At 51.0% G+C, this 7,500-nt stretch overlaps 15 non-coding genes across 15 annotated transcripts in view; 11 read left to right on the forward strand and 4 right to left on the reverse strand.

Annotated features, from left to right (window-relative positions):
* The window catches only part of LOC131453853 (U2 spliceosomal RNA), a 193-nt gene extending 31 nt beyond the window's left edge, over positions 1–162 (forward strand). The window contains exon 1 of the small nuclear RNA XR_009238545.1: positions 1–162. This exon is cut by the window's left edge and continues 31 nt beyond it. This is a non-coding gene — a small nuclear RNA (U2 spliceosomal RNA).
* A 149-nt stretch (positions 163–311) lies between these two features.
* On the reverse strand, positions 312–430 carry LOC131454097 (5S ribosomal RNA). Its single transcript, XR_009238776.1, has one exon. It is a non-coding gene; the product is annotated as a 5S ribosomal RNA (ribosomal RNA).
* Positions 431–832: 402 nt separating this feature from the next.
* LOC131454255 (U1 spliceosomal RNA) lies at positions 833–996 on the forward strand. The gene has a single exon (XR_009238926.1). It is a non-coding gene; the product is annotated as a U1 spliceosomal RNA (small nuclear RNA).
* Positions 997–1,622: 626 nt separating this feature from the next.
* Positions 1,623–1,735, forward strand: LOC131453956 (U5 spliceosomal RNA). Its single transcript, XR_009238642.1, has one exon. It is a non-coding gene; the product is annotated as a U5 spliceosomal RNA (small nuclear RNA).
* Positions 1,736–1,914: 179 nt separating this feature from the next.
* On the forward strand, positions 1,915–2,107 carry LOC131454533 (U2 spliceosomal RNA). Its single transcript, XR_009239193.1, has one exon. It is a non-coding gene; the product is annotated as a U2 spliceosomal RNA (small nuclear RNA).
* Positions 2,108–2,238: 131 nt separating this feature from the next.
* Positions 2,239–2,357, reverse strand: LOC131453893 (5S ribosomal RNA). Its single transcript, XR_009238582.1, has one exon. It is a non-coding gene; the product is annotated as a 5S ribosomal RNA (ribosomal RNA).
* Positions 2,358–2,759: 402 nt separating this feature from the next.
* LOC131454457 (U1 spliceosomal RNA) lies at positions 2,760–2,923 on the forward strand. The gene has a single exon (XR_009239121.1). It is a non-coding gene; the product is annotated as a U1 spliceosomal RNA (small nuclear RNA).
* A 645-nt stretch (positions 2,924–3,568) lies between these two features.
* On the forward strand, positions 3,569–3,683 carry LOC131454100 (U5 spliceosomal RNA). The gene has a single exon (XR_009238779.1). It is a non-coding gene; the product is annotated as a U5 spliceosomal RNA (small nuclear RNA).
* Positions 3,684–4,686: 1,003 nt separating this feature from the next.
* Positions 4,687–4,879, forward strand: LOC131454534 (U2 spliceosomal RNA). Its single transcript, XR_009239194.1, has one exon. It is a non-coding gene; the product is annotated as a U2 spliceosomal RNA (small nuclear RNA).
* A 129-nt stretch (positions 4,880–5,008) lies between these two features.
* On the reverse strand, positions 5,009–5,127 carry LOC131454217 (5S ribosomal RNA). The gene has a single exon (XR_009238889.1). It is a non-coding gene; the product is annotated as a 5S ribosomal RNA (ribosomal RNA).
* Positions 5,128–5,529: 402 nt separating this feature from the next.
* LOC131454443 (U1 spliceosomal RNA) lies at positions 5,530–5,693 on the forward strand. The gene has a single exon (XR_009239108.1). It is a non-coding gene; the product is annotated as a U1 spliceosomal RNA (small nuclear RNA).
* A 645-nt stretch (positions 5,694–6,338) lies between these two features.
* LOC131453957 (U5 spliceosomal RNA) lies at positions 6,339–6,451 on the forward strand. The gene has a single exon (XR_009238643.1). It is a non-coding gene; the product is annotated as a U5 spliceosomal RNA (small nuclear RNA).
* Positions 6,452–6,630: 179 nt separating this feature from the next.
* LOC131453854 (U2 spliceosomal RNA) lies at positions 6,631–6,823 on the forward strand. The gene has a single exon (XR_009238546.1). It is a non-coding gene; the product is annotated as a U2 spliceosomal RNA (small nuclear RNA).
* Positions 6,824–6,954: 131 nt separating this feature from the next.
* Positions 6,955–7,073, reverse strand: LOC131454205 (5S ribosomal RNA). The gene has a single exon (XR_009238877.1). It is a non-coding gene; the product is annotated as a 5S ribosomal RNA (ribosomal RNA).
* Positions 7,074–7,475: 402 nt separating this feature from the next.
* Positions 7,476–7,500, forward strand: part of LOC131454327 (U1 spliceosomal RNA) — a 164-nt gene continuing 139 nt past the window's right edge. The window contains exon 1 of the small nuclear RNA XR_009238997.1: positions 7,476–7,500. This exon is cut by the window's right edge and continues 139 nt beyond it. This is a non-coding gene — a small nuclear RNA (U1 spliceosomal RNA).

A 7,500-nucleotide genomic window follows, 5' to 3' on the forward strand; every position in this document is an offset into this window, starting at 1 on the left:
TGTAGTATCTGTCCTTATCAGTTTAATATCTGATATGTCCTCTATATGGGGATTAAATATTAAATGCATTTTTGAGCATTGGGCGGTGAAACCTGGGGCTTGCTCTCTTCACTCCTTGCATTGACCTGGTATTGCAGTGCCACCAGGAACGGTGCACCGTTCTCTTTTTTTCTGTGAAAACCAAAGCAAGGCTGAAACTGGAAGGACATTAACGTGTGCCCGTGCGTCAACGTAATTGCAAGCCCACGTTTCTTGTAAGGAAGCAGCAGTGTCAAAGCGTGCTGCAGTGTAAAAGTGTGCTGCAGTGTAAAAGCTTACAGCACCTGGTATTCCCAGGCAGTCTCCCATCCAAGTACTAACCAGGCCCTACCCTGCTTAGCTTCCGAGATCAGACGAGATCGGGCGTGCTCAGGGTGGTGTGGCCGTAAGCCGACGGGCAGGTGACACAGACTCCTTTTATAGACCAGGCAAGGCCCCCTGCTCGTGGAGGGGCTCAAAAGTCAGCCTTCCGAACACACTGCACTTGAGCCTTTATCGCCACTACCTGCTACACTCTATTCCAGTATTTGGAAGCTACACCGAGATGGGTAAGCTGCTGTTGGTGCCGTCAGGTCCAGTTGTTGCTGAATCTATAGGAAATGACAGCCAGGTATGCCAGTGAAAAGGTCGAGTGTTTCCTCTCCAATGTGTGCTGGAGGTTGAAGTTGAACACAGCACAGCATTAACGAGCACCTGAGTCAAGGCATTGGACTCTGGGACTATCCATTTCCTGCACCATCGGCCAAAGAGCTGTGTCTGGGAACCGCCACCCAGTGCTGGGCAAGTGCACCTCATACTTACCTGGCAGGGGAGACACCATGATCAAGAAGGTGGTTCACCCAGGGCGAGGCTCAGCCATTGCACTCTGGTTGTGCTGACCCCTGCAAATTCCCCAAACGTGGGAATCTTGACTGCATAATTTTTGCTGGTGGGGTACTGCGTCCGCGCTCTCCCCTGATGACGTAGTTGTAAGCAAAGGTCAGCCGCCCAAAGTTCCGCCTTGTGTGCCCATCTCCAGGCTTCTCACGTGCTCGCAGAGCGACATCCCCTGTCTTTCCAAGTTGCTGGGAATGGGATGGTTGTGGGTGTTGTCTTTTAGCTCTAAGGAAATGTCATGCTCCCTTTACCGGCTCTTTGTAGGAGAACTGGATTGTTGGAGATGGATCCATGGCCATCATGCCAAGGGTTAATACTTTGGCGCTTGTTCCATCCACTCCTGTACATTGACCTGATATTGAAGCGATGCCAGGAGCAGCTCACCATTTCAGAAGCCCGGAGGAGCTGGGAAACGGCCCGGCAGTTTGTACTGCTCGGTGTGACACAGAGCTGCTTTGCTCATGCACTCACATCTACCACTAAACCTTGGAGGTGTGCCACAGCCTCAGCGATTGATAGAAAACTGCAGCACACAACCAACAGTAAGAATGCGCTTCCAAACATGCAGTCAAATGTGGGCGGTTGATTGGCCGGCAAACCAAAAACGTTGAAGAAAGGCTGTCCCAAGGTGGTCGGCCGGGCCGACCGAGACTGTGGTGACTCCGGCGGATAGACTCCTTGGCTGCTCTCAAGGAGAGGGGCTATGTCGACTCTGGTTTTTCTTCAAAATGCACAAGTCTTTCGCCTTTTACTAAAGACTTCCGTGGAGAGGAACGTCCGAGAGTTTAAGTTATTTTTGGTGGGCTTTGCTGTATGGCTGCGCCCTTTGAGTGTGTCAAATGTCAAGCAGCTGTCCGTCACGGCTCAGAGGTGCGCTTAGATCACCTGGGGGCGGAGGTGATCGGCAGCAGCCTTTGTTATGCGCACTTCAGAAACATGGCACCACAACAAGTAACTTGTGCGCCAAGATCTTGAGTTGGCCCAAGACACTGGCGGGCCATCGCTTCTCGGCCTTTTGGCTAAGATCAAGTGTAGTATCTGTTCTTATCAGTTTAATATCTGATATGTCCTCTATATGGGGATTAAATATTAAATGCATTTTTGAGCATTGGGCGGTGAAACCTGGGGCTTGCTCTCTTCACTCCTTGCATTGACCTGGTATTGCAGTGCCACCAGGAACGGTGCACCGTTCTCTTTTTTTCTGTGAAAACCAAAGCAAGGCTGAAACTGGAAGGACATTAACGTGTGCCCGTGCGTCAACGTAATTGCAAGCCCACGTTTCTTGTAAGGAAGCAGCAGTGTCAAAGCGTGCTGCAGTGTAAAAGCTTACAGCACCTGGTATTCCCAGGCAGTCTCCCATCCAAGTACTAACCAGGCCCGACCCTGCTTAGCTTCCGAGATCAGACGAGATCGGGCGTGCTCAGGGTGGTGTGGCCGTAAGCCGACGGGCAGGTGACACAGACTCCTTTTATAGACCAGGCAAGGCCCCCTGCTCGTGGAGGGGCTCAAAAGTCAGCCTTCCGAACACACTGCACTTGAGCCTTTATCGCCACTACCTGCTACACTCTATTCCAGTATTTGGAAGCTACACCAAGATGGGTAAGCTGCTGTTGGTGCCGTCAGGTCCAGTTGTTGCTGAATCTATAGGAAATGACAGCCAGGTATGCCAGTGAAAAGGTCGAGTGTTTCCTCTCCAATGTGTGCTGGAGGTTGAAGTTGAACACAGCACAGCATTAACGAGCACCTGAGTCAAGGCATTGCGCTCTGGGACTATCCATTTCCTGCACCATCGGCCAAAGAGCTGTGTCTGGGAACAGCCACCCAGTGCTGGGCAAGTACACCTCATACTTACCTGGCAGGGGAGACACCATGATCAAGAAGGTGGTTCACCCAGAGCGAGGCTCAGCCATTGTACTCTGGTTGTGCTGACCCCTGCAAATTCCCCAAACGTGGGAATCTTGACTGCATAATTTTTGCTGGTGGGGTACTGCGTCCGCGCTCTCCCCCGATGACGTAGTTGTAAGCAAAGGTCAGCCGCCCAAAGTTCCGCCTTGTGTGCCCATCTCCAGGCTTCTCACGTGCTCGCAGAGCGACATCCCCAGTCTTTCCAAGTTGCTGGGAACGGGATGGTTGTGGGTGTTGTCTTTTAGCTCTAAGGAAATGTCATGCTCCCTTTCCCGGCTCTTTGTAGGAGAACTGGATTGTTGGAGATGGATCCATGGCCATCATGCCAAGGGTTAATACTTTGGCGCTTGTTCCGTCCACTCCTGTACATTGACCTGATATTGAAGCGATGCCAGGAGCAGCTCACCATTTCAGAAGCCCGGAGGAGCTGGGAAACGGCCCGGCAGTTTGTACTGCTCGGTGTGACACAGAGCTACTCTGCTCATGCACTCACATCTACCACTAAACCTTGGAGGTGTGCCCGGGAGCGAGGAATGTGCCACAGCCTCAGCGATTGATAGAAAACTGCAGCACACAACCAACAGTAAGAATGCGCTTCCAAACATGCAGTCAAATGTGGGCGGTTGATTGGCCGGCAAACCAAAAACGTTGAAGAAAGGCTGTCCCAAGGTGGCCGGCCGGGCCGACCGAGACCGTGGTGACTCCGGCGGATAGACTCCTTGGCTGCTCTCAAGGAGAGGGTCTATGTCGACTCTGGTTTTTCTTCAAAATGCACAAGTCTTTCGCCTTTTACTAAAGACTTCCGTGGAGAGGAACGTCCGAGAGTTTAAGTTAGTGATGGTGAGATGAAGCCTCATGAGGCATTGAACCACTTGAGCCAATTGGTTCGAGAAAGGGTTCATTTCTCGAAGCTTCATGTGCACACGAAACCACCTACTGGCCAAGTGTATAATCACAGGCAGCTGTATCTGAACCACATAATGTGTGATGAATTGAATTGTTGTGTCTGTTAGAAATGACTATGAATTACAAAAAATGTGTGACCAAATAATTTCTGTTTAATACATTGTTTGAATGTATTGTGTGTGTATATCTTCCCAAAATGGTAATATCATAATATGGCAGGTTGTGCAATGTTTTTTCTGAAAATGGCATCGGCGTAATCAGGCAGAGGACAATGAAAGTGCTTGTGGAACTAGGAAAAGGGCACAGATTATGCTTGTGTAACTTGGACAATGATGAGCCTCGCTGGCTCCATCCTATATCACCTATCCTACTCTCCTCACTCTCCTAAATCTCTCTCTCTCCCTCTCTCCCTAAACTCTCCAAACTATCTCCAAACTATATAAACGCTATCCAAACTGTAGTATCCAAACTCTCCAAACTATCCAAACTCTCAACTGACCGCAACTCTCCTTCAAAAACATTTTGAATGGAGCCTGAGGGGTCTATATAGCTGTAAAACCTCGCGCAAAATCTGAACCACTTCACGAAGCAATCACGTGGTACAGCCGGGCAGCGAGGCTTCGGACGTCATCATTTTTGGCTCCTCCCCTAAATGAAGCAAGCCTCGATACGCGCATCGCGGAAACGCCCCCTCCCCTACTCGGCACACGCTTCGAAGCCTCGAAACGGAACGTCACATCACTAGTTTAAGTTATTTTTGGTGGGCTTTGCTGTATGGCTGCGCCCTTTGAGTGTGTCAAATGTCAAGCAGCTGTCCGTCACGGCTCAGAGGTGCACTTAGATCACCTGGGGGCGGAGGTGATCGGCAGCAGCCTTTGTTATGCGCACTTCAGAAACATGGCACCACAACAAGTAACTTGTGCACCAAGATCTTGAGTTGGCCCCAGACACTGGCGGGCCATCGCTTCTCGGCCTTTTGGCTAAGATCAAGTGTAGTATCTGTTCTTATCAGTTTAATATCTGATATGTCCTCTATATGGGGATTAAATATTAAATGCATTTTTGAGCATTGGGCGGTGAAACCTGGGGCTTGCTCTCTTCACTCCTTGCATTGACCTGGTATTGCAGTGCCACCAGGAACGGTGCACCGTTCTTTTTTTCTGTGAAAACCAAAGCAAGGCTGAAACTGGAAGGACATTAACGTGTGCCTGTGCGTCAACGTGATTGCAAGCCCACGTTTCTTGTAAGGAAGCAGCAGTGTCAAAGCGTGCTGCAGTGTAAAAGCTTACAGCACCTGGTATTCCCAGGCAGTCTCCCATCCAAGTACTAACCAGGCCTGACCCTGCTTAGCTTCCGAGATCAGACGAGATCGGGCGTGCTCAGGGTGGTGTGGCCGTAAGCCGACGAGCAGGTGACACAGACTCCTTTTATAGACCAGGCAAGGCCCCCTGCTCGTGGAGGGGCTCAAAAGTCAGCCTTCCGAACACACTGCACTTGAGCCTTTATCGCCACTACCTGCTACACTCTATTCCAGTATTTGGAAGCTACACCGAGATGGGTAAGCTGCTGTTGGTGCCGTCAGGTCCAGTTGTTGCTGAATCTATAGGAAATGACAGCCAGGTATGCCAGTGAAAAGGTCGAGTGTTTCCTCTCCAATGTGTGCTGGAGGTTGAAGTTGAACACAGCACAGCATTAACGAGCACCTGAGTCAAGGCATTGCGCTCTGGGACTATCCATTTCCTGCACCATCGGCCAAAGAGCTGTGTCTGGGAACAGCCACCCAGTGCTGGGCAAGTACACCTCATACTTACCTGGCAGGGGAGACACCATGATCAAGAAGGTGGTTCACCCAGAGCGAGGCTCAGCCATTGCACTCTGGTTGTGCTGACCCCTGCAAATTCCCCAAACGTGGGAATCTTGACTGCATAATTTTTGCTGGTGGGGTACTGCGTCCGCGCTCTCCCCCGATGACGTAGTTGTAAGCAAAGGTCAGCCGCCCAAAGTTCCGCCTTGTGTGCCCATCTCCAGGCTTCTCACGTGCTCGCAGAGCGACATCCCCAGTCTTTCCAAGTTGCTGGGAACGGGATGGTTGTGGGTGTTGTCTTTTAGCTCTAAGGAAATGTCATGCTCCCTTTCCCGGCTCTTTGTAGGAGAACTGGATTGTTGGAGATGGATCCATGGCCATCATGCCAAGGGTTAATACTTTGGCGCTTGTTCCGTCCACTCCTGTACATTGACCTGATATTGAAGCCATGCCAGGAGCAGCTCACCATTTCAGAAGCCCGGAGGAGCTGGGAAACGGCCCGGCAGTTTGTACTGCTCGGTGTGACACAGAGCTGCTTTGCTCATGCACTCACATCTACCACTAAACCTTGGAGGTGTGCCCGGGAGCGAGGAATGTGCCACAGCCTCAGCGATTGATAGAAAACTGCAGCACACAACCAACAGTAAGAATGCGCTTCCAAACATGCAGTCAAATGTGGGCGGTTGATTGGCCGGCAAACCAAAAACGTTGAAGAAAGGCTGTCCCAAGGTGGCCGGCCGGGCCGACCGAGACTGTGGTGACTCCGGCGGATAGACTCCTTGGCTGCTCTCAAGGTGAGGGTCTATGTCGACTCTGGTTTTTCTTCAAAATGCACAAGTCTTTCGCCTTTTACTAAAGACTTCCGTGGAGAGGAACGTCCGAGAGTTTAAGTTATTTTTGGTGGGCTTTGCTGTATGGCTGCGCCCTTTGAGTGTGTCAAATGTCAAGCAGCTGTCCGTCACCGCTCAGAGGTGCACTTAGATCACCTGGGGGCGGAGGTGATCGGCAGCAGCCTTTGTTATGCGCACTTCAGAAACATGGCACCACAACAAGTAACTTGTGCGCCAAGATCTTGAGTTGGCCCCAGACACTGGCGGGCCATCGCTTCTCAGCCTTTTGGCTAAGATCAAGTGTAGTATCTGTCCTTATCAGTTTAATATCTGATATGTCCTCTATATGGGGATTAAATATTAAATGCATTTTTGAGCATTGGGCGGTGAAACCTGGGGCTTGCTCTCTTCACTCCTTGCATTGACCTGGTATTGCAGTGCCACCAGGAACGGTGCACCGTTCTCTTTTTTTCTGTGAAAACCAAAGCAAGGCTGAAACTGGAAGGACATTAACGTGTGCCTGTGCGTCAACGTGATTGCAAGCCCACGTTTCTTGTAAGGAAGCAGCAGTGTCAAAGCGTGCTGCAGTGTAAAAGCTTACAGCACCTGGTATTCCCAGGCAGTCTCCCATCCAAGTACTAACCAGGCCCGACCCTGCTTAGCTTCCGAGATCAGACGAGATCGGGCGTGCTCAGTGTGGTGTGGCCGTAAGCCGACGGGCAGGTGACACAGACTCCTTTTATAGACCAGGCAAGGCCCCCTGCTCGTGGAGGGGCTCAAAAGTCAGCCTTCCGAACACACTGCACTTGAGCCTTTATCGCCACTACCTGCTACACTCTATTCCAGTATTTGGAAGCTACACCGAGATGGGTAAGCTGCTGTTGGTGCCGTCAGGTCCAGTTGTTGCTGAATCTATAGGAAATGACAGCCAGGTATGCCAGTGAAAAGGTCGAGTGTTTCCTCTCCAATGTGTGCTGGAGGTTGAAGTTGAACACAGCACAGCATTAACGAGCACCTGAGTCAAGGCATTGGACTCTGGGACTATCCATTTCCTGCACCATCGGCCAAAGAGCTGTGTCTGGGAACAGCCACCCAGTGCTGGGCAAGTACACCTCATACTTACCTGGCAGGGGAGACACC

Source organism: Solea solea, unplaced genomic scaffold (genome assembly GCF_958295425.1).
Source record: "Solea solea unplaced genomic scaffold, fSolSol10.1 scaffold_37, whole genome shotgun sequence".
NCBI classification, from domain to species: domain Eukaryota; kingdom Metazoa; phylum Chordata; class Actinopteri; order Pleuronectiformes; family Soleidae; genus Solea; species Solea solea.